The sequence below is a fragment of the Anolis sagrei genome, chromosome 4 (genome assembly GCF_037176765.1).
Source record: "Anolis sagrei isolate rAnoSag1 chromosome 4, rAnoSag1.mat, whole genome shotgun sequence".
NCBI classification, from domain to species: domain Eukaryota; kingdom Metazoa; phylum Chordata; class Lepidosauria; order Squamata; family Dactyloidae; genus Anolis; species Anolis sagrei.
In genome coordinates this window covers 217551313-217572308 of record NC_090024.1, presented here as the reverse complement: position 1 = coordinate 217572308, position 20996 = coordinate 217551313, and the positions used below count along the sequence as shown (strand labels likewise).

Below are 20996 nucleotides of genomic sequence, written 5' to 3'. Positions count from 1 at the left end.
ATGAGGTCCCTTCCAACTCTTTGATTCTATGATTCTATGAACATGCCCATTTCATATCACCCATTTCATATCATATGCATCACACAGAATACGAAAATCGCACGGAACGCATACCACACACAGAGTACACACAGTTCATACACCACATAAATTGCGCACATTATACTCCACACACATCACATACACCATGCACATCTCACACACGTTGCCCATCTCGTATCACCCATCTCAGATCACTCTTTTCTCACTTTTTCTTTTTATATTTTTCTTTTTTTTTCTGGTTTTTTCCCTATCTTTTACCTTTTTCTTCTCACACACTATACACATCTCACATACTTCACATTCTCACTCATCTGCCTCCTTTCTCTTAACTCTTTCCCTTCTTTCTGTCTCTTCTCCCTCCTTTCGTCTCTCTCCTCTCCCTCTTCCCTTTGCCCTTCTCTGTTCACTTTTTCTTTTCTCCTTCTCTTTTGGTCTTCTCCTTGGTTTTCTCGGGTCCCTCTCACGCCTCAGTCTACCTCTTCTTCACATCAATTTCATACTTTGATCCAATTCTCGCGTAGGTCATAAGAGTTGGTATATTTCACTTTCTTGTTCCAAATTCTTTTCCCAATCAGTAATTCATATAGTGTGTCCAATATTTGCTGCTAACTTTGTGAAGCAATCTTTAATTTCTTCCTTTTCAGTTGACCATGTTAGAAAGGCTTTATATATTTTAGTAATCACTTTTTTCTGTGATACCATTATCTTGTCCCATAGTTTTCCTCCTTCTTCAAATCCTAATTTCTTGTCCTTGTTGAAGGCCTAATTCAGCTGTCTGTATTGGAACCATGAGAGATTTCCATATAGTTTTCTGATTTCTTCCTGGGTCTTTAGTATAGCTATTGTTTGGGTTCACTGTATCTCTTTGTATCTGAGCCACCTTTCCAACCCTAGATCTCTCCTCTGTACCGCTTCCACGGTGGGTATTCAGAGGTTTTTAAAAAAATGAAATCTGCTTTTATACTTTTATTCTTATCAAGGAGGATCTTACAACGCTTCTTGCTTATTATATACTGATTTTATGACATTTATGAAGTAGTGCCCCATATTGAATTCTTGCATGAGTTAGATGAAGAGCTTCCAATTTATGTTGTTGAAGGCCTTCTCCGCGTCTAGCGCTAAGAACGCACATTCTTTATCGTTGTTCTTTTCAGAATGACGTTTGTCATGGTTCTGATGTTATCATTCATTCTTCGTTACGGGAGAAAGCCCCATTGTTCTTACTTTATCCATTAGAAAGTGCTTTAGTCTTTCTACCAAGATATTAGCAAATAATTTATAATCAATATTCAATACTGAAATTGAGCAGTAGGTTTCCTTACATCCATCTTCTCCTTTGTTTTCTCTTTCTCTTTCTCTTTCTCTTTTATCTTTCTCCTTTTCCGTATCCTTTGCTTTCTATTTTTCTTTTTCCCTTTCCTTTCTTTCTTTCTTTCCTTCTGTTTCTCCTGTCCCTCCTTTCCCCACCCTTCCCCTTCCCTTCCCTTTCCCCCTCACCTCCCTTCCCCCTCCCCTTCCCCTTCCCCCTTCCCTCCCTTCCCCTCCCCTTCCGGTTCCCCCTCCTTCTCCTCTCCATTCCCCTTCCCTTTTCCTGCCACTCTTCAGCTGCCTACTTGCAGAATTCAAGTTATAGATTCTTCTTCGAAGAAATTTAAGAGCAGCTGAAAAGGAAGAGACTAAAAACAAAGAAATAAACTGAGTATTTTGCTATTAAGAACTGATGTTGTGTGATGTTGTGTCAAAATGGGAGCAACCCGTGCACAGAAACAGACCTTCCTTCTGAAATGGTGGTTGTGGTCGAAGTGTGGAGGGATGGGTATGTCGTCTTTGTGATGTCTGTTGGGGAATGCATTTCCTTTTATTGTACAATGTACAGTGACAATAAAGTTATTCTATCATTCTAAAGACTTTAAGGTTTCTATGGTTATTGGACCATTAAGTGAGAGGTAGCCAATGTGCTTCTGATACTCTGGTGTCTATATGTGGGGGATTTGCTCTGAAATGTCCCTGTTTCTGGAATGACTGAGGACTTTGTGTCTATGGAAAGAACAGTAGGACACCCATGTGATAACAGTAAGGCCACCCAGCCCAAGCCCTTTCGGCTAGGAAGGAAGACCAGGGAAAGCCCTCCCCGAAGACGGCCATCCAGCCTGTTGAAATAGCTCCAGGGAATGAGATGCCAGAGACCCCCAAAGGGAATTTGGTCCACCCCCCTCCAGCCAGCAGAGAAACTTACTCCCTACAGAAGTGGAAAGCTGGTCTTGTTCAAGTGGAGATGATACTATTAGAACGTTTATAACTTGCACAAAGTGTAGGTTGATTTGAGTTAAATAACACTAACATGGATCCTATTTTTCAAATTAATGGGCGTAATTTGGCACAAATAACCGATATGCCCAAATCTGAATAGTGCTGGCATTGCAGTGGGATAGATTTTGTCATTTGGGAGTTGTAGTTGCTGGTATTTCACCTACAAACAAAGAGCATTCTGAACTCCGCCAATGATGCAATTGAACCAAACGTGGCACACAGAACTCCCATAACCAACAATAAATAATGGAAGGGTTTGGTAGGCATTGACCTTGAGGTTTTGGAGTTGTTGTGCTGTCGCACGCTGGGCCTGTGCATAAGACTGTAGACAGGACATAAATTCTGTGTGCCCAACGGGATGCCGGGGCTGCCTCAGATTAAAGGCCCTTGGATTTCCTTAACCAAAGTTCTGTAGAGGCTTAAAGTAAGTCCAACAAAGTTCTTTATTGATGAAAACAAAGAGGGACTTTAAAGCTTTCTTAACAGTCTATTGGCTCTTGCAATCTTGTTCACTGGGAACAGGCGCTATCTTCATAACTGTATACTAACTCATGGGGAAATGCTTAACTTCTAATCTGGGCAGTCTGTACTTGCCTCTGTTGGCGTGGAGCCCCTGCACCCGGTACCAACTGCGTCCGGCTTCCGCGAGCGACCCTTGCCAAGCAGAGCTTTGTAGACTTCCAGGGCAAAAGAAGGAGTTCAGGGTGCCGTGATGGCTGACTCAAGTCCCTCAGCAAAGGAGCTGTAAGGTGGTAAAATCCTCAGCCGAGCTGTGGGGCCTTTTCTCCCCGGCCAAGCCGTAGAAGACGAAGCTTTCTACAGGTGCTCTTGTCTTCCTTCCCCCCACCCCCCAAACTGGAGTCTCAGAAACAGCCTTCCCCTTGGCTGAGGGGACGTGTGAGAGGCCCGCCAATCACAGTGGAGGAGGAGGGCTTTTGGTGGGAGGATTGCCGTCTTGTTCCAAAAAGAGAAGAGAAGAAGAGACGGAGAGATCTTCAGCCTCATGGTTTTATCATGGTCTTTGGTGACCCCTCTGAAATGCCCATTTGATTCCCCCCAAGGAAGGGGTGGTGACCCCTAGGTTGAGAAACGCTGCTCTAGCTTCAGGGCTCTTTTGATGAGGGGGCTCCAAGGCTTTAAAAAATCCTAGCATTCTTCAATTTTTTGTAAATTTCCCCCTGTAATGCTGTGATGCGTTTTTAACCTGGTCACTAGTCTCCTGTAACAGCGACTGAGATCTCTATAAAGTAACAGATCCGAATACAGAACAGAAGCATAGAGTTGTTGTTGTTGCTGCTGTGTGTGTACAAGTCACACAGAGAAATGAATGAAATGCACCTTCTCTCTTTCCGGAGGAACGTCCTTGGGACACGTGCTTTATGGAAGGAGATGGAGCCCTTCTTTGTAGTTGTAGTTGCTGGTATTTCAGCTAAAAACAAAGAGCATTCTGAACTCCGCCAATGATGCAATTGAACCAAACTTGGCACACAGAACTCCCATAACCAACAATAAATAATGGAAGGGTTTGGTAGGCATTGACCTTGAGGTTTTGGAGTTATTGTGCTGTCGCACGCTGGGCCTGTGCATAAGACTGTAGACAGGACATAAATTCTGTGTGCCCAACGGGATGCCGGGGCTGCCTCAGATTAAAGGCCCTTGGATTTCCTTAACCAAAGTTCTGTAGAGGCTTAAAGTAAGTCCAACAAAGTTCTTTATTGATGAAAACAAAGAGGGACTTTAAAGCTTTCTTAACAGTCTATTGGCTCTTGCAATCTTGTTCACTGGGAACAGGCGCTATCTTCATAACTGTATACTAACTCATGGGGAAATGCTTAACTTCTAATCTGGGCAGTCTGTACTTGCCTCTGTTGGTGTGGAGCCCCTGCACCTGGTACCAACTGCGTCTGGCTTCCGCGAGTGACCCTTGCCAAGCAGAGCTTTGTAGACTTTCAGGGCAAAAGAAGGAGTTCAGGGTGCTGTGATGGTTGACCGAAGTCCCTCAGCAAAGGAGCTATAAGGTGGTAAAATCCTCAGCTGTTTATGTCTGTTGGGCATCAAATTGTTGCCAACTGTGAACTGCCTTGAGTCACCTTTGGGCTGAGAAAGGTGGTATACAAAAATGGTAAATAAATAAATAAATAAATAAATAAATAACCAGCCATTTAAACAGACTGACAGCCAGGGGAGATGTTGGAGGAGGGCACTCTAACCAGACCTAGTTAACATGATTAAACTGATGGACTAGGAAGGATATGTGTGCAATGGTATTCCCCATAGTAACCTATGGATGTGAGAGCTGGACCATAAGGAAGGCTGAGCGAAGAAAGATAGATGCTTTTGAATTGTGGTGTTGGAGGAAAGTTCTGAGAGCGCCTTGGACTGCGAGAAGATCCAACAAGTCCATACTTCAGGAAATAAAGCCCGACTGCTCATTGGAGGGAAGGATAGTAGAGGCAAAGATGAAGTACTTTGGTCACATAATGAGAAGACAGGAAAGCTTAGGGAAGACAATGATGCGGAGGAAAATGGAAGGAAACGGGAAGAGGGGCCGACCAAGGGCAAGATGGATGAATGGCATCCTTGAAGTGATTGGCTTGACCTTGAAAGAGCTGGGGGTGGTGACAGCCGACAGGGAGCTCTGGTGTGGGCTGGTCCATGAGATCACGAAGAGTCAGAAGCGACTGAATGAATAAACAACAAAGGAAGGATATTCTCCTTGCCCTTGCCTGATACCTTTTCAGTCAACCTGAAAGTTATTCTGCTAAATTTAAGAGAAGCAAAGAACGTTTGCCTACAGGCAAAATCTTTATAAGTCAGGCAATAATTTTTAGTCATCCAGCTGACTAAAATGTCACAAAAAGACAGCAAACCTTTGAGTTCTCCAGAGTATTTCCTCAGACTGGATATTAAGGAAAACAGGATGAGCAGAAACCTTTAGCTTTATGTTAGAACCACAAAGTCGTCTTTCGGCCACAGTCTTCTTGGTCATGCAGGTGCCTCTTCTGATGTCAGCATGGGACTTCCTATGATGGTCAGGAGCTCAAGGAGGTCTGCAGCCAACTGGGAGTGGTGGTGATGTTGATGCAGCCATGATCTGGCTCCTTTTCCATGTGCTGATGAATGCAAAGCAAAGCTTATGACAGTGGTGCACTGTATGGACACTAGAGTGGTAGGAATCAGACGCTATTCAACTGTCTGCACTGCCCATAATAATAATAATAATAATAATAATAATAATAATAATAATAATCTTTATTTTTATACCCTGTCTCCATCTCCTCTAAGGGACTCAGGGCGGCTTATAGGGACAAGGATTGCAAATAAAACAGGCACAGTATAAACAATCAGTAACAACAAATAATAAAAGCATTAGAATAAATTAACCTCATAAAAACAATACCCTGGCTGGCCAATTTGAAACTGGGTCCGGGCTCAGAGTAAGTGCAATGATTCCTTGGGAGAGCTGAGGGAAAGGGTGGCCAGGGGAATGCCCTTGACCATTAAAGTGTTATAAGTACAGAAAAGGGGCCAACTAAAGTGCCGGAGCTTAGATAAGGTCAGGAAAATTCTCAAGTGAACCGTCTAGTCAAAGGCACAATGGGGAACCAAAGACTGCCAAACCTGTGGCATTATTTGGAGTTCCAAGCCCCTTAAGTACAACAAAGTGAAATTAACTTGCTTTGTTACTTCGACAATACGTTAAAATTAACTGGAAGAAGAGGAACGTAGCGGAGACAGCTAGGAGCCAGAATGAGTCTGGGTTTTGATGCCTGTTTAGATGAGCCCTCAGTCGTTTCTTCTCCAAGCAAACCTACTGAGCTCCATAAATTGTTTCCAGACCTTTGGTCATCTTGGTCACTCTTCTTTGGTCACCTTCCTACTTGTTGATATCCTTCTTAAATTTTAGTGTCCAGAACTGACTGAACTGATATTCCAGGTTCAAGGCTAAACAAAGCAGAACAGAGTGGCACCAATACTTCTCTTGGTCTGGATATTATATGCCTGTAGATGCAGTCCATGGCTTTTTTGACTACTGCATCCACTGAGATCTGTAGATTCTTTTTGCATGCACTACTTTCAAGCCAGGAACCATCCATTCCATATTTGTCCATTTAGGTTTTCGTGGATGTAGTACACCTCATTCCTGTTCATATTAATTTGACTAGATTTAGGCCAGCTGTCAAGGTCATTTTGAATTCTGTTCCTCTCCTCTGAGTATTATTTATCCCCTACCTGACAATTTGATATCATCTACAAATTTGATAAGCATGCCTGCTATTCCATCATTTAAGTCATTTATGAAGATGGTAAATAACGCTAGACCCAGTGGCATCCTTTGGAGTTCCAAGCCCCTAAAGTACAGCAAAGCAGGACAGAAACCTGAGGTACCCCCACTAGTCACTTTCTCCTTTTTGAAGATAAGAAGATTCTCTCTTTTGAAAGAGATACATTGATTTTGCATTGTAGCATCTTGTTGGGTAAAATCCCATGGATGTAAAGATGATCTTTATTACTGGATAGTGACAAAGATAATTTATAGCCCTAATGGAAAAGTGTCTTATTTTACTGAGTAGAGAACATGTTAAGCCAGGAGAAGATGCCTTTTTATTTAATATATTAATAATAAAAACACAGTTGTTAGAGTTTCAGATAAATGCAGGATGGAGTGTACTGTGAAAGGGTGGGATTAATTTGGAGATTTTGTGTTGATTTATTTTACAATTGACTCTTATTATTACAGATTACGATTAATACAGAAGTGGGAGGTTTGGTCAATAACTAATTTTACTCCATTATTTTTCTCTCTCTCTTCTTCATTATTGTATTAATAGTTGAGAGGGGAGGAAACACGTGAAGAGCATTGTTGTTTTTGTATGATGTAATGCAGGCATCCTCAAACTGCGGCCCTCCAGCTGTTTGGGCCTTCAACTCCCAGAATTCCTGACAATTGAGCAAGCTCATTAGGGCTTCTGGGAGTTGGAGGAGTTGGAATATCAGTCTGGCGGGAAGGTAATGGTGCTCCATGCAGTCATGTCAGCCACATGACCTTGGAGGTGTCTACGGATAACGCTGGCTCTTCAGCCTAGAAATGGAGATGAGAACCACCCCCCAGAGTCGGACTTGACTAGACATAATGTCAAGGGGAGACCTTTACCTTTTTTATTTGCCTGGGTTCTACCTTTTTTCCACATACCAGATGCAAAATTGACAAGAACAAACAGTCGCCATTGTGGATTACTTCGATCTTTAATAAAATATATCATATGCCTCCCATGCATAAATATAAAATTATTTGTCGTACATGCTTTTGATTATGTTTGCATAACAGTTTCTCTTAGCATATTTACCTTGCATCTAATATCAGGAACTATTTGCTACCAGGATATATTGGGGAGTGAAAAGTTACTCCCGTATTCAAGTATCTGTAGCAACCTTCTCCAGCAATTGCTTTTTACAACTATGAGTGATGCCTGTACGATGAATGAATTCATCCACCTAAAAATGGAAGACAATGGACCCAATGTTAATGGATAACATTTGACGTCTATCATTACATTTCTCTGGGAGCCAACGTCGAGTACTCTATATTGTGCTTTAGCTTCTAAGCATAAGATGACTGAAATAGAAGAGCAGTGTTTCAGAAGTGTTTAGTAGTCAAAATGTAATAACAAGAAAGATGGCTTAACACGTGCTTAGATTATCTGAGGGTCCAGATTCTTTGAGTACATATAGCTGGTGTTTCTGGTTACACAAGAACAGCAGTTTGTGAAAAATTTATTTAATGTATGTACAATCTTCCAACACCATATAACATAGACTTAAAAAAAAGACAACAAGCAATCTTGAGCCTAAGTTACCGACTCTTCACAGTGCATAGTTGGCCATCGAATTAAGACCATTATGAAGACTTAAGTGGGCAAGGAGGAGGAATCTGAACCTTTCCTATAGACCTGAAGAAAGTTCTTCATCTGAAGTTTGCTATTTGCATTTCACAGAACACATTCTGCTTTGGAGGCATAATGTTCACCAGGTATGAAAAGAGTTAACCCTGATTTCCTCATCTACAACAAAAGCACACAAAAGGCTGTTGCATGCTGGTTGAATCCAAAGCTTCTTTTATCTCTCTAGTTTGATACTTAACTCATGCTAAAGAGCAGTGATTTCCGATTTTTGATCCTTCAAAAGTTTTGAACTTCCATTCCCTGAAACCAATTATACTGGCTGGTGTTTTGTGGAGTTAAAGTCCAGTCCAGAACACCAAAGAGCCAAAGTATGAGAAGAGTATGGCTTTAAGACACAGTTATACACAAACATTCATTATTATGCAAGGACAAGAAATGACTCATGTGTTTGGAACAGTGATTAGCAGCGAATACAGATCAAACTCCATACACAAAACCTTTATAACACTTCACAATCACATTACGAAACTCAGGAAACACTAAAAAGAAAGATGGCACTTTTACTTGTTTTTTTTAACCTTCGAAACAATATCCTTCTCAAAAGTACCTGGCTTATTGGAGAAGATAGTTCATAATAGTCAGCTGGAAGTCCTTGAGATACCCATGTAGAAAAAATGGAATAGTTCAGTGATGCACACACCAGTGATTTTGGGTTACTTTCTCATTCCCACTTTTCACACCGGATGCCAGTTTAATAAAATGAGGGGAGGAATCGTGGACAGATAATAGCAACATTTTACATGGCCAGTCCTATTGTTAGGTGGAGTCAAGTAGCTTCCTCTGGAAGCAAGAAGGAGTTGAGATACCAGAAAACATAGCTGTGTATCACACAATCTGCCACAATTTCTAAGCTATCCTGCTGTCCTAGAATCATAGAGTTGGAAGAGACCTTGTGGACCATCCAGTCCAACCCCCTGCAAAGAAGCAAGAATAACGCATTCAAAGCACACCCGACAAATGGCCATCCAGCCTCTGCTTAAAAGCCTCCAAAGAAGGAGCCTCCACCACACTCCAGGGCAGAGAATTCAACTGGCGAATGGCTCGCCTCTCACAATCAGTAAGTTCTTCCTCATGTTCATGTGGAATCTCCTTTCCTGTCGTTTGAAGCCATTGTTCCACATCCTAATCTCCAGGGCAGCAGAAAACAAGTTTGCTCCCTCCTCCCTATCACATATTTATACATGGCCATCATGCCTCCTCTCAGCCTTCTCTTCTGAAGGCTAAACATGCCCAGCTCTTCAAGCCACTTCTCATAGGGATTGTTCTCCAGACCCTTGATCATTTTGGTCACCCTCCTTTGGACACATTCCAGCTTGTCAACATCTCCCTTCAATTGTGGTGCCCAGAATTGGACACAATATCCCAGATGTGGTCTAACCAAGGCAGAATAGAGGGGTAGCATGACTTCCCTGGATCTAGATACTATACTCCTATTGATGCAAGCCAAAATCACATTTGCTTTTTTTTTTTTTTTTTTGCCGTTGCATCTAGTATCACATATATTAGAGTTCCGTTGAAACATGCCAATCTTGTTGCTGGAGACTGAACTGGCAGTCTGTTCAGCTTGTTCCTGGAATGGTAGCATATAATCTGATCCTTCATCTCAGGGGGCAAAATTATCTGGCTGAAGGGAAGGGGAAAGGAAAAAAAAACAATCTTAAATTCATTTAAAATGTTCATCCCAACAAAATTAAAGCCAGAAGGCATATTTTGATTCTGAATATCTTCTCTGGAAACTCTCCAGATACAACTTTCTTGTGTTCTTTCTCTGGCATGATATTGAAACACATTGGATTCTTTTCGCTTCATGTTCTTTTCTAAATTTTGCCCAGGATTGTCACCTCATACCTGGCAGCGATTCTCAGTCACCTGAGAGAAATGTTTAACCAGCCTTACTTTTAATCTAGAGATAATTAAATGGAAATGCCAGAGACTGAAACCGTCACCTTCTGTATGCAACGCATGTTTTCTGCCCTTTCTACACATATGTTTTATGCAAATCTTTTTTGGTGGCTACATCCAATTGTGTCAGTAAGGTCTAGATAATAATTTAAGGAGATATATCACAACAAGTAGGTAATTTTACAAATAAGTGATTAGTGGTATATTTCTGGATGTCTGTCAAGTGATGACTCAGACATGAGATGTAAAGACCATGAGAGAATTCTGGTTCAAAAATTCTGGGATGAGTCAAATGTACATAAAATTAACATCAGCAAAGTGCTAATTGCCTCTTCCAGTCTCAGATTAGAAACACCAGTTCTGTCTATAAAATCAGCCTGGAAAGTTAAAATCCTTACTTTGAGGAGGGGGATTATCCTGCTTCTAGGCAGGTGGTTGGACTGGACAGCCCATGAGGTCTGGTCTGACTCTAGAATTCTATTATTCAAAGTGTGTTAAAGGTTTGATGGCCCATCCACCCCAGAGCTTCCGAAAAACATTTTCATCATTCAGCTGACCAACAAACAAATACTTTGTTATGGGAAAGAACATCTTTAATTAAAAGGAAAGATACTTTTTAACCAAAGAGTGTGTGGAGAAAAGTTAAGTATTCTACTGTGTGAGAAGGTCAATTAATTGTGCAATAATCATTTTTTTAAAACTTCCAAGAAATGAATCAACTGCTAAATGTAAACACTTTAAATGTCTCTTCCCTGTGCAAAATATCTAAAAAGGAAACATAGTTTGGGTTAGCATCTTTCACAACATATTCTGCAGAGCAGCTTTTTTTTCTACCTGTGATTTTTAATCCAAAATATATAGAGCAAAACATATGTTGTTTTGCACGCTCACAATCTCTGAGGATGCCTGCCACAGATGCAGGCGAAATATCAGGAGAGAATGCTTTTAGAACATGGCCATACAACCCGAAAAACCTACAACAACCCATATGTTGCCCTTTCTTTCCTCCTACTGTCTATTCTTGGATCCTAGGAATCTTAAGCCAAAAGGTAACTTTCCAAAACCTGGACAACAGAGGACAGCAACAGGAAAGTCACCTACGGTATTTGTTCATGCAACAGTAGCCTTGAAGATTAAATTTCTTACACTCCAGATGAGAAATTGAAACATTTTGCTTATCATCATGAAGACAAAGAAAGGCTGAACTTGAGTGTTCACCCTGATTGATTCCAATTTGATTTCTTTGGTTTGATATGGTTCTGGGAGCATTAGCTCTGCCATCAATATTGCAACTTAATACACTTTTTGGCCACTCAGTTTAAATTCCTTTTGACTTTTCTCACCTCCTACCTTTTCTTAGAATTCAAGGCAGTTGTAGGTACATTAGTTGCTTGCACAAGATGCCTGCTAATGTAAAGGGGAAAATACTGATTGGAATCTACTATGATTCCCTGTGGCTGCCTTTAAATTACCAGTATATCTTTCAATATGCATTTGAATGTCTCCTGGGTAGTCAAAAGCACATCTAAAGGCATGCCTGACTAGGTTTCTTTTGTGCAGCTGATAAACTAAATGGGCAAATCAGGAAAGAACATCAAGGGTGACAGAGCTAGTAGAGGTTTCAGCTGCAGTAGCCTGCTTCCGAGATTCAAGGTTTTGAAATACATCTTAAAATCAAGACTTTGGGGGTAAAAGAATAAAGTCAGTGTTACACAATGTGGTAACTCATACTGGCACTTCCGTGGGCCTCCTCCTATACCAGACCAGACACAGTCTTTAGTAATCTCTTTTTTGTATAATGTCATTTATAAATTGTAATTCCCATTTACAGGCAGTCCTCAAGTTACAATCATCCAACTTACAAATGATTCATAGTTACAAATGGGGGTGAGACAACAGGAAGTGAGAGAAATCTATCCCTAGGAAAGGAAATTCACTTCTGTAAGAGTTATCATGGGGAAAAGATGTCTCTACTGAAGCTTTATCACCAATCTTTGTTTCCACAACAAGACAATTTTTACAAAATTTAATTATCATAGGGACAGAAATTCAATTATCATATGGGACCACAGTGGTGCAACGGGTTAAACCACTAAGTTACAAACGTGAAAACTTGCTGACTGGAAGGTCAGTGGTTCAAATCCGCAGAAAGGGGTGAGCTCCTGTCATTAGCCCCAGCTTCTACCAGCCTAGCGGCTCAAAAACATGCAAATGGGAGTAAATCAATAGGTACTGTTTTGGTGGGAAGGTAATGGTGCTCCATGCAGTCATGCCGGCCACATGACCTAGGAGCAGTCTACAGACAACACCGGCTCTTCAGCTTAGAAATGGAGATGGGCACTGCCTCCCAGAATTGGACTTGACTAGGCTTCATGTCAAGGGGAAACCTTTCACTTTCCCTTTCCCTTTAGGGACAGAAAGTGAGGTGAAATCTTCTGAACAGGGGCACAGACAGCAAAACAAACATCACAGGGTTTTTAATCCTTTCCTATGCTATCCAAAGCTTGTGTGTGTGTGTGTGTATGTATGTATGTATGTGTTTGTGTGTGTGTGTGTGGCTGGAGTTACACTTTTAAAAGTACCTGCTCCGACTTACATACAAATTCAGCTTAAGAACAAACCTACAGAACCTATCATGTACACAACTTGGGGATTGCCTGTATCACATATTCCCAGAATATAATGACAATATCAGTGATTATAAAAGACCAACAATGAAAAGAACAGCATGTGCTTGCAGTGTATGTGCAGACAAAACCACTTATTTCAAAGTGGTTTAATCAAAGGGTAATAATCACAGCTCTGACTGGCGCGCACACACATCTGAATGTTCTGAAAGTAAATTTGCATAGGGTTTTAGCCTTGAGGCTATGTTGATATAGTGCATATAAAATGGGCTGATGAACATGTTTTTATTGTTATAACCACAGGAATATTTTAAAAATAAAAATAATAAATTTCTGTTGAAACATTGTATGAAAATGTTATAGATGATCATTTTGGTATCACCCCCTGATCCTGTCACCCAGTGTGGTTCACACTACCTACACCCTTCTAGTGAAGCAACTGATTAAAGTACTTAGCTGAACTTTAAACACGACACAAGATTAATCTCTTCTGTGGAGGAGCTCTCTGTCTGTGGTCAAGAAAACAGGACAACTCATGCTACATGATAGAAGTAGGTGTCATTCAATAAGTCCCTTCTCTATAAAAACTGAAAGAGAAAAGTTCCAAATTATGGAATCTCTTACTTGAAAACCATTTCAGAGGAGTGGTGCCAATTACTCAAGCCACATAGTATTCTTTTATGCACGACATTCAGATGGGCAGGCTATAAGAAGACCATTTCTTGTCTAAAGGAATCTAGACCCTAGTTGCCATTTTGATGGAGCTCACATACTTCTGCTTCCACAGTTTTAAACATGTCCATATGGTCAGAATTATACCTCACCCTGCTTATCCTTAATTTCTTGCAATGGAAAGTCCCTACATTGCCTTCACTATGTGTGGTCTTGGATGGAGGCAAAGGTTACTAATGGCTCAAGGGCCTAAAGCTATTCAGTACTAGGGCCAGGGGCGGCTCAACCCATTACGCAAAGTAAGCATTCACAGTATAGTTGATTTTGCCCAGGGGCGCTCTTGGGGAAAAATAGACATTGACATATGCGAGTTGTAGTTACTGGATTGTATAGTTCACCTAAAATCAAAGAGCATTCTGAACTCTACCAATGATGGAATTGAACCAAATATGGCACACAGAACTCCCATGACGAACAGAAAATATATATCAATGATTGGGGGTGGGGGGTGGGGTGGGGTGTCAAAATACTGTTTGCTTACCATTGAAAATTACCTAGGGCCGCTTCTGACTAGGGCACAGAAGCATAGGAAGGTGTTTCCTAAACTGTTTGGTGTTGGGGACTAGCAGATACTTTAGCAGATACTATTATTATTATTATTATTATTATTATTATTATTATTATTTACTGTATTTGTATACCGCCCTTCTCAGCCCTCAGGCGACTCAGGGCAGTTTACAATGGACTCAGAGTGGTTTACTTGCTTCACTTTCTTAGAAATTTGCCTGGTATCAGCAGTTGATAACTTCAGTATCATAAAGTCCCCAGATCTCCCTTTCCCAATAATGAAAAAAAGTGCAAAGTGCAAATAAAATGCATGCCATTTATATTGTCCATGTCCATAATGTATCCAGAAAACTAAATGCATTTCAACTCAATCATCTGAATTTATGGAATTATTCCAAAGGCTGATTTTAGTCATTTTTTTTTAAAAAAAGATTAAACCAACTTTTTTCAAGGACACATCTTTGCCTGGTTGCCTGGAAACAATTTTTAATTTCTATTGGAAACAAGGCAAATGGCTGTTCTAACAGTCTGCTTTTGTGCAGTTAGTGGGGGAGACTGATAAAGCACCAGTTTCTTCCTGACTGTGAATCTCTGTCACAGAATGGAAATGTATGGCATATGATTCTAATTAGATCACTTTCTCTTCATCATTCTAATTCACACTCAGAGCAATGCACTTTTTGGTTCTGAAAGGCAATTGATTCCAGTGAGCTTGCAAGGGGTTTGTTTACATAATTTCAAAAACAATCAACACTAAGAAGAGCTCCGGTGGCACTAAGGAAGACATAGATGCTTTTAAAGAGAAATGTTGAGGAGCATGCAGGGGAAAAGAGAAAAATTAGAAGTGACATGATAGTCATGCTTAAATATCTAAAGAGATGTTATGTAGAAGATGGAGCGAGTTTGTTTTTCTTGCTTTACAGACTAAGGTGAGAACAAATGGATTCAAATTGCAAGAGAAGAGATCCCACTTAAACATGGTGAACAATGTCTTTATGGTAAGAGCTGATAAGACAGCAGAATGGACTGCCTTTGAAAGAGATGGACTCTTCTTCTTTGGAAGATGGATGGAGATCTTTCAGGAGAGCTGAAACTATGCATTTCTTCATGACCAGAGGTTGTACTAGACATCCCTTCTGGTCCCTTTCAACTTAAAATTGTATGATTCTATCATGTACCCTAAGGAATGAAGACCATTGGACATAATGCAGTATATTTATAAGGAGTGTCCTCCACTGCAATTTCCAGCATTTCTTCCCACTAACATGACTGGTTAGGGCTGGTGACAGCTGCAATTTAACATCTGGAGGGCTGCAAAATTCCTTACCGGTACCTTTCTCATGTGTGCATGAATTTCCTTTGGAAAACCAGGAGAAAATAGTATTATCTCAATGAAAAAAATCCAAGAGTAAATGCAACTTTATGGTTTCATTATGTGATAAAGAAATGTTCACATGTAGAACCTCTGTGTTTGTGCATTTGTGCACTTGCATATGTTTTACAAAGCACGTTGTACTTAAAATTGTTTGAAAGATATACTAAGTCAGATTAATGATTCATCTACCAAAATTTTCCGATATGAATATTTCTCAGCCATACTCGGGGACACCAAGGATTCAGCATGGGAATCCATCAAACTATAGATGTCCCCTCAACAACAGTTCAGTCTTTCAGTGTACAAAGAGTCTTTGATGTGTACTTATAAATATGGTACTTGTATATTTCCCTTGAGAGTCATATAGGGAAACCATCAAGAGAGCATTTGTTTTATCAGTACAATAGCAACGACTCATATGCAATGCTGTCCTTTCTGTTCTCACGGGGTATGTTTTGGTAGGTATAGCTTCATGATATTTTTCTTGGCCAAATGTCTTTCCCAAGTTGAGAAGAGGCCTGTCTTCTCAAGGATTAAGAGAGTAGTTTATGGCCAAACCAACACTGGAATAAAGTTCCCTCGGTTTTTTTTAACAGAGTGGGAGACATACTATTAGTCATTCATAGAGAGTTTGGTTGTGTTGAATCAGCACTCCCAAGTGTGCTTTGAAATGTTTTACTTTCTATCGCCTGGAGGATGCCTTGAGTTCACAGTCTGTTAATCCCATAATAACTATTTTTCATTAGCATCACATGTCCATGCCAGCAGATATATCTCCACAGGTCTGGTGCAAAGGGAAACACCACTGAATAAATGTTTACCAGGCAAAATACTTAAAAGGCTCCAGTTCAAAGCCAGTTGAAGCAGACAGAAAGGACCCTAGGGCCTTTGGGTAGGGTTCTACATGAAAAGGGCAATGAGAAAGATTGCAAGGATTCCTCGTGATTTTATATACCTTTGTCTATTGTTAATAAGAACAATGCTGGGTGACATCAAAGGATTACTTAGTTCGGCATTCTGCTTTCACAGTGGCCAACCACAAATAAGGACAACAGTACATTCCTCACTCACACACTTTAACAACCGACAGAGGCAATATATAGGATAAGAATATATAGACATGGTAACAGTCAGCATGGCATGTGGTTTGAGCACTGGGTGAGGGCTACAGAAGTCAAGGTTCAGTTCCCTACTTGGCCATGGTTTGATTCCCTGATTGTCCACTGGGTGACCTTGAATGAGTCACATACTTTCAACCCCAGAAAAGCCATGATAGGTTCATTTTAGGGTTGCTATCAGTCAGAAACAATTTAAGGTACACAGCAGCAGCAACAGAAATTATGACCAACTGATATGAATATGCCTGTGCCTTGGCTTGGGGAAAAGTTGGAGTAAAAAATAAAGATAATAATGAAGAAAAATGGCAACTGCAACAAAGATGACATTGATAAAGGTATGTAATCTCAGTACATAAAAAGATTTTATTTCCAGAAATATAATAGTGTTTTGGCCAAGTAATATTTGAATTGTCTTAAAATAATGCACTTCCAAATTTAGCAAATGATAACCGACAGTATGAAAACATGTAGGATTATTTCGTGAAATAAAACCTTTTAAAAATAGCCCATCTTGTTCGCCTCAGGTTTAAGGAAATGTTTTTCATTTCTTCTGTTTTCCTTTCCAACATGGGAAGTAGCCAATTTTATCCTCTGGGCATTTGTCCAATCTCCATTTCAAGCTATTGAAGCTGATGACTATCATTAATCTTGCAGTGGCTATTTTACATTTCAACGCGTTTGTGTAAAGTTGTAAATTCTTTCATTTGCCCAAATTTCTTGCCATCAAGTTTTAGTGGATGAACCTGGGTCCCAGTATTATTAACCAAGATAATCAAGGGTATATGCTCTGGATTAAAATTTCTGGATTCTGAGATGGAATACTGAGCACTGTTGAGTGACACAATACATAGGTGACAATTCACAATTCTGATTCATGGTGTGATTCTTCTGCAGTAACTTCCAAGGTTGAACTAACTGTGAAATCTGTATTTGCAATCTCCTGTAAAGAGCCAATGTTGTATGAAGGTTTGATTGTTGAGCTTGGACTCTGGAGACTAGGTTTCGAATTCTTGCTTAGCCAAGGAAACCCATCTTGGGCAAGTCACATGGTCTCAGCCTCAAAGGAAGGCAACCACAACCCTCTCCCAAACATCTCAATGACAGATTTGCCCAAGGGTCACCAAAAGCTGGAACCAGCTTGATGTATATTTTGGTTGCCATTTGCCTGCGACTATGTGTCATGTAATTCTGAAGTTTTGAAGAAGGAATTAAAGTCTGGTTATTTGTTTCTATCCTCCTTGTTAGACTCCTTTTCACCCTAAATCCAGGATGCTAAAGTATTTGATAAAACTTAGATAGTTCTATTCAAATATTACCAAAGCAATACAAGACTCAATGACTGGGAAGACAGGCAAGCCAGTTTTTGATAATATATGGTAGAAGAGAGTCAGTCCAATGTTTTAGAAATCAGAAGGTCATTTTCCACAAGGAATTTAATGTGTTAAAAGCACATTCATCTCTACTTAAATGTCTTTAAGTAGAGGTTGGATGGACATCTTTTAGGAGTGTTGCAATAATATATTGTTTGTTGTGTTTTTCTGTATAGGGGAATACACTAGATGGCCCTTGTGGTCCCTTCCTAACTCTGATTGCATGACATTTACTGTTATGGCAATACTTGCAGGAGGAGTTTAATTAGAGGCATTATTGAACTGTAAACTGGGCTCCCCGTCTGTGGAATTCCCTCCCCAAAGACATCAGACTGGCCACCTCCCTCCTGTCCTTTAGAAGGAAACTCAAGACTTGGCTGTGGGACCTTACATTTGACCATTGAACAGCGGCTTGTATGAAGAAGACATAAGCAATTTCGAAGTGACAATGAATTGACCCAGACCCGGATTTTAATTGGCGTGTTTTAACAATACTTATTTAATGTTTTTTTAAATGAATTTGTTGATTGTTATTATCATTATGATGGCACCAAACGGTGTTTTCTGTGAGGCCTCCCTGAATCCCCCCTCAGGGGTGAGAAGGGCAGGGTACAAGTATATGAAATAAATAAATAAATAAATATGTCAGAGCAGTCATATTTTCAGAATGGATCTAGATTTAGACAAGACTCTACACTGGCTGGTTAATCCAGGGCCAGTCTAGAGCAGACACACTATCTGGGACTGTGGCAGGTTATAGCCCAGGCAGAGACTGTATCGGCTTCACACGATCGTCACTTTACTATCCATGTCACCATTGCCATCAGCAGAGGTGCTCCTGTGACTAGGAGGAAGGAATGTGGCTCTCATGGAGTTCCTTGCTCCTTCCTCCTAATCACAGGAGCACCTCTTCTGATTTCAGCATGAGGTGACCAGGAGCTCTGAGGCCATCTGGGAGAGGTGATGGTATTACCATAACTTAAGACTGTCCCCTTTCTCCAATTCTGATGTGTGCAGGATGAAGGGATGGTGGCAGCACTCTGCATGGATAATGGACTGGTCAGAAGCTGTAAGGTTATTCTGGATTTTTTTTAGCAAACTCCAGTACATGCGCCAACATTTCTGAATGTGGAGCTAATCTGAGTTAAATGTGCAAAAAACACTAGAAGTTGTAGAACATCATGGAGGCAGCAATAAGCAACTGCACAGTGAGTTAGTATTATTAAGCCCATGTAGGCAAGCCCTCAATCAGATTTCAACTGGATTGACTGAAATCAATGGACTCAAGTGTGTCATGTCTACTTTATCTACCCTAGACTTCTATGACTCTTTCTTCATCCAAGATCACAAAGTGCACCTAAAACCTCCAACCCATATCTCCAGTGTTCTGCCTTATTTTGGACACATACTGTGAGCCATAATTTGCATTGTGACCTTTATTTTCATCCCTACCAATAACGTTGAGAGTGAGCCAAACAAAGTAAGCATTCAATCATGGTGATATCCAGTTCTCTGAGGCTTTCCCCTCCCACCCTCTTTTCTTTTAGAGGGGCAGAAATCGTGAGCTGCAACAGCAAGTCATGGCACTGCTCTGATGAGGATGAATATGATTACTGTGACTCTAACAGTAATCAGTTCTGATCAAATCATGAGCAAGGTTTTAAATTTCAGAAACATGGTTTTAAATTTCAGAAACATGTCCCTTCCAGTAAACATATTTTTTACATGTGCTCAAAGAAGAAATGTTCCCACATCTTACAATGGCCTCAGACACATCTGAAATATGAATGCATCTGGACAAGCAGTAGGGAGATGTGTTTGCATGTAAGTAGCATTGATAGGTGACTCTTTAGCGGTTCCTTTTTAGATTTGAGAAGAAAATGTGCCACTTAATTATCCAAATGTACCACTATGCCCATATCTACCAATGCCATATAGAGGCAGACTATCTCATATGTTTTAGTTCATCAAGCAGTACACAAAAAGAAACAGGAAATACACAATAAGCAGAGAATAATCTAATATGGAAACTAGATGAAATAGAACTCACTCACCAATGGACTGTCTTCCCATTCATTTCCTTGTGGATTTGCCTTCTATTGGGCTCAGAGTATGATCTTTGATGAAGAAGGCATACCCAATATACATGGCTGTGCAGTTACCTTTGACCATGAAGCATCTTGTAGGAAATCTTATTATCTGCTGAAATGCAACGTCAAGCTAATATTACAAACACAGCCTACCCTGCAATAATCCTGGCTTTTATCAACAGTATTGTCCTTGCTGTTCAAGGACTGCAGCAATAAAATAAACCATGTTTGCTGTTGTGTTGCATACCAGATTCCATCATGAAATTCTTCTTCCCCTAGGTCTTCAAATAGAGAAGACTTTCCTCAACAGAAGTTCTCCTGTTATGTCTACAGGTTAGTTGCCAGGTGTGAAAAAGACTTAGTATGTCCATTAACTTTGTCATCTGGGAAACTGTAGGATGTATCAGCTAAATGACAAAAGCAAGCAATCCCCCCTTACACTTATTATATTAGGCCCCTCTCTGAACAAATCCTGCCAAGAACACCATGTGATAGGGATGCCTTAGGATTTCCATAAGTCAGAAGCAACTTGAAGGCATACAAAAATTACTACTAATGGAAAAAACAAGAAAAAAGCCCATAAGACAAACCATGGTCATAAATGCAACCTTCCTCTACTCTAGGGGGAGTCACATTTTGAGGTCTGAATGGGTCATGTGGCCCCACACTGCTATTTGTCCACCCCTATTATACTATATGGCAGGAGGATTTTCAATGACCAACCACACCAGTACGTGCTAGTAGTGATTTAATTTCTTTTGTGCATATGAAAGTGGAATACACTGGTGTGAAGACCAACTGCATTTCATAATACCATAACTACTATACTTTCATTATCAAACATCAGCCCTATTCAGGAGTTTGTTTTTGTTTTTGTTAGGGTTTGCATATCCATGCAAAGTCCAGAAACATACCCCCCCCCCAACCCCCACCCCGCTACTGGATGCAAGGACTATATTC

The 20996-nt window shown here is 40.4% G+C and overlaps 1 protein-coding gene and 1 long non-coding RNA gene across 2 annotated transcripts in view; both read right to left on the bottom strand.

Annotated features, from left to right (window-relative positions):
- Positions 1-20996, bottom strand: part of KCNS1 (potassium voltage-gated channel modifier subfamily S member 1) — a 56926-nt gene that overhangs the window by 4160 nt on the left and 31770 nt on the right. The gene's annotated exons all lie outside the window — the stretch shown is intronic.
- LOC137097016 (uncharacterized) lies at positions 8112-20953 on the bottom strand. The gene is made up of 2 exons (XR_010909914.1): positions 12859-20953; positions 8112-12799 (listed from the first exon to the last, which is right to left on the bottom strand). It is a non-coding gene; the product is annotated as an uncharacterized lncRNA (long non-coding RNA).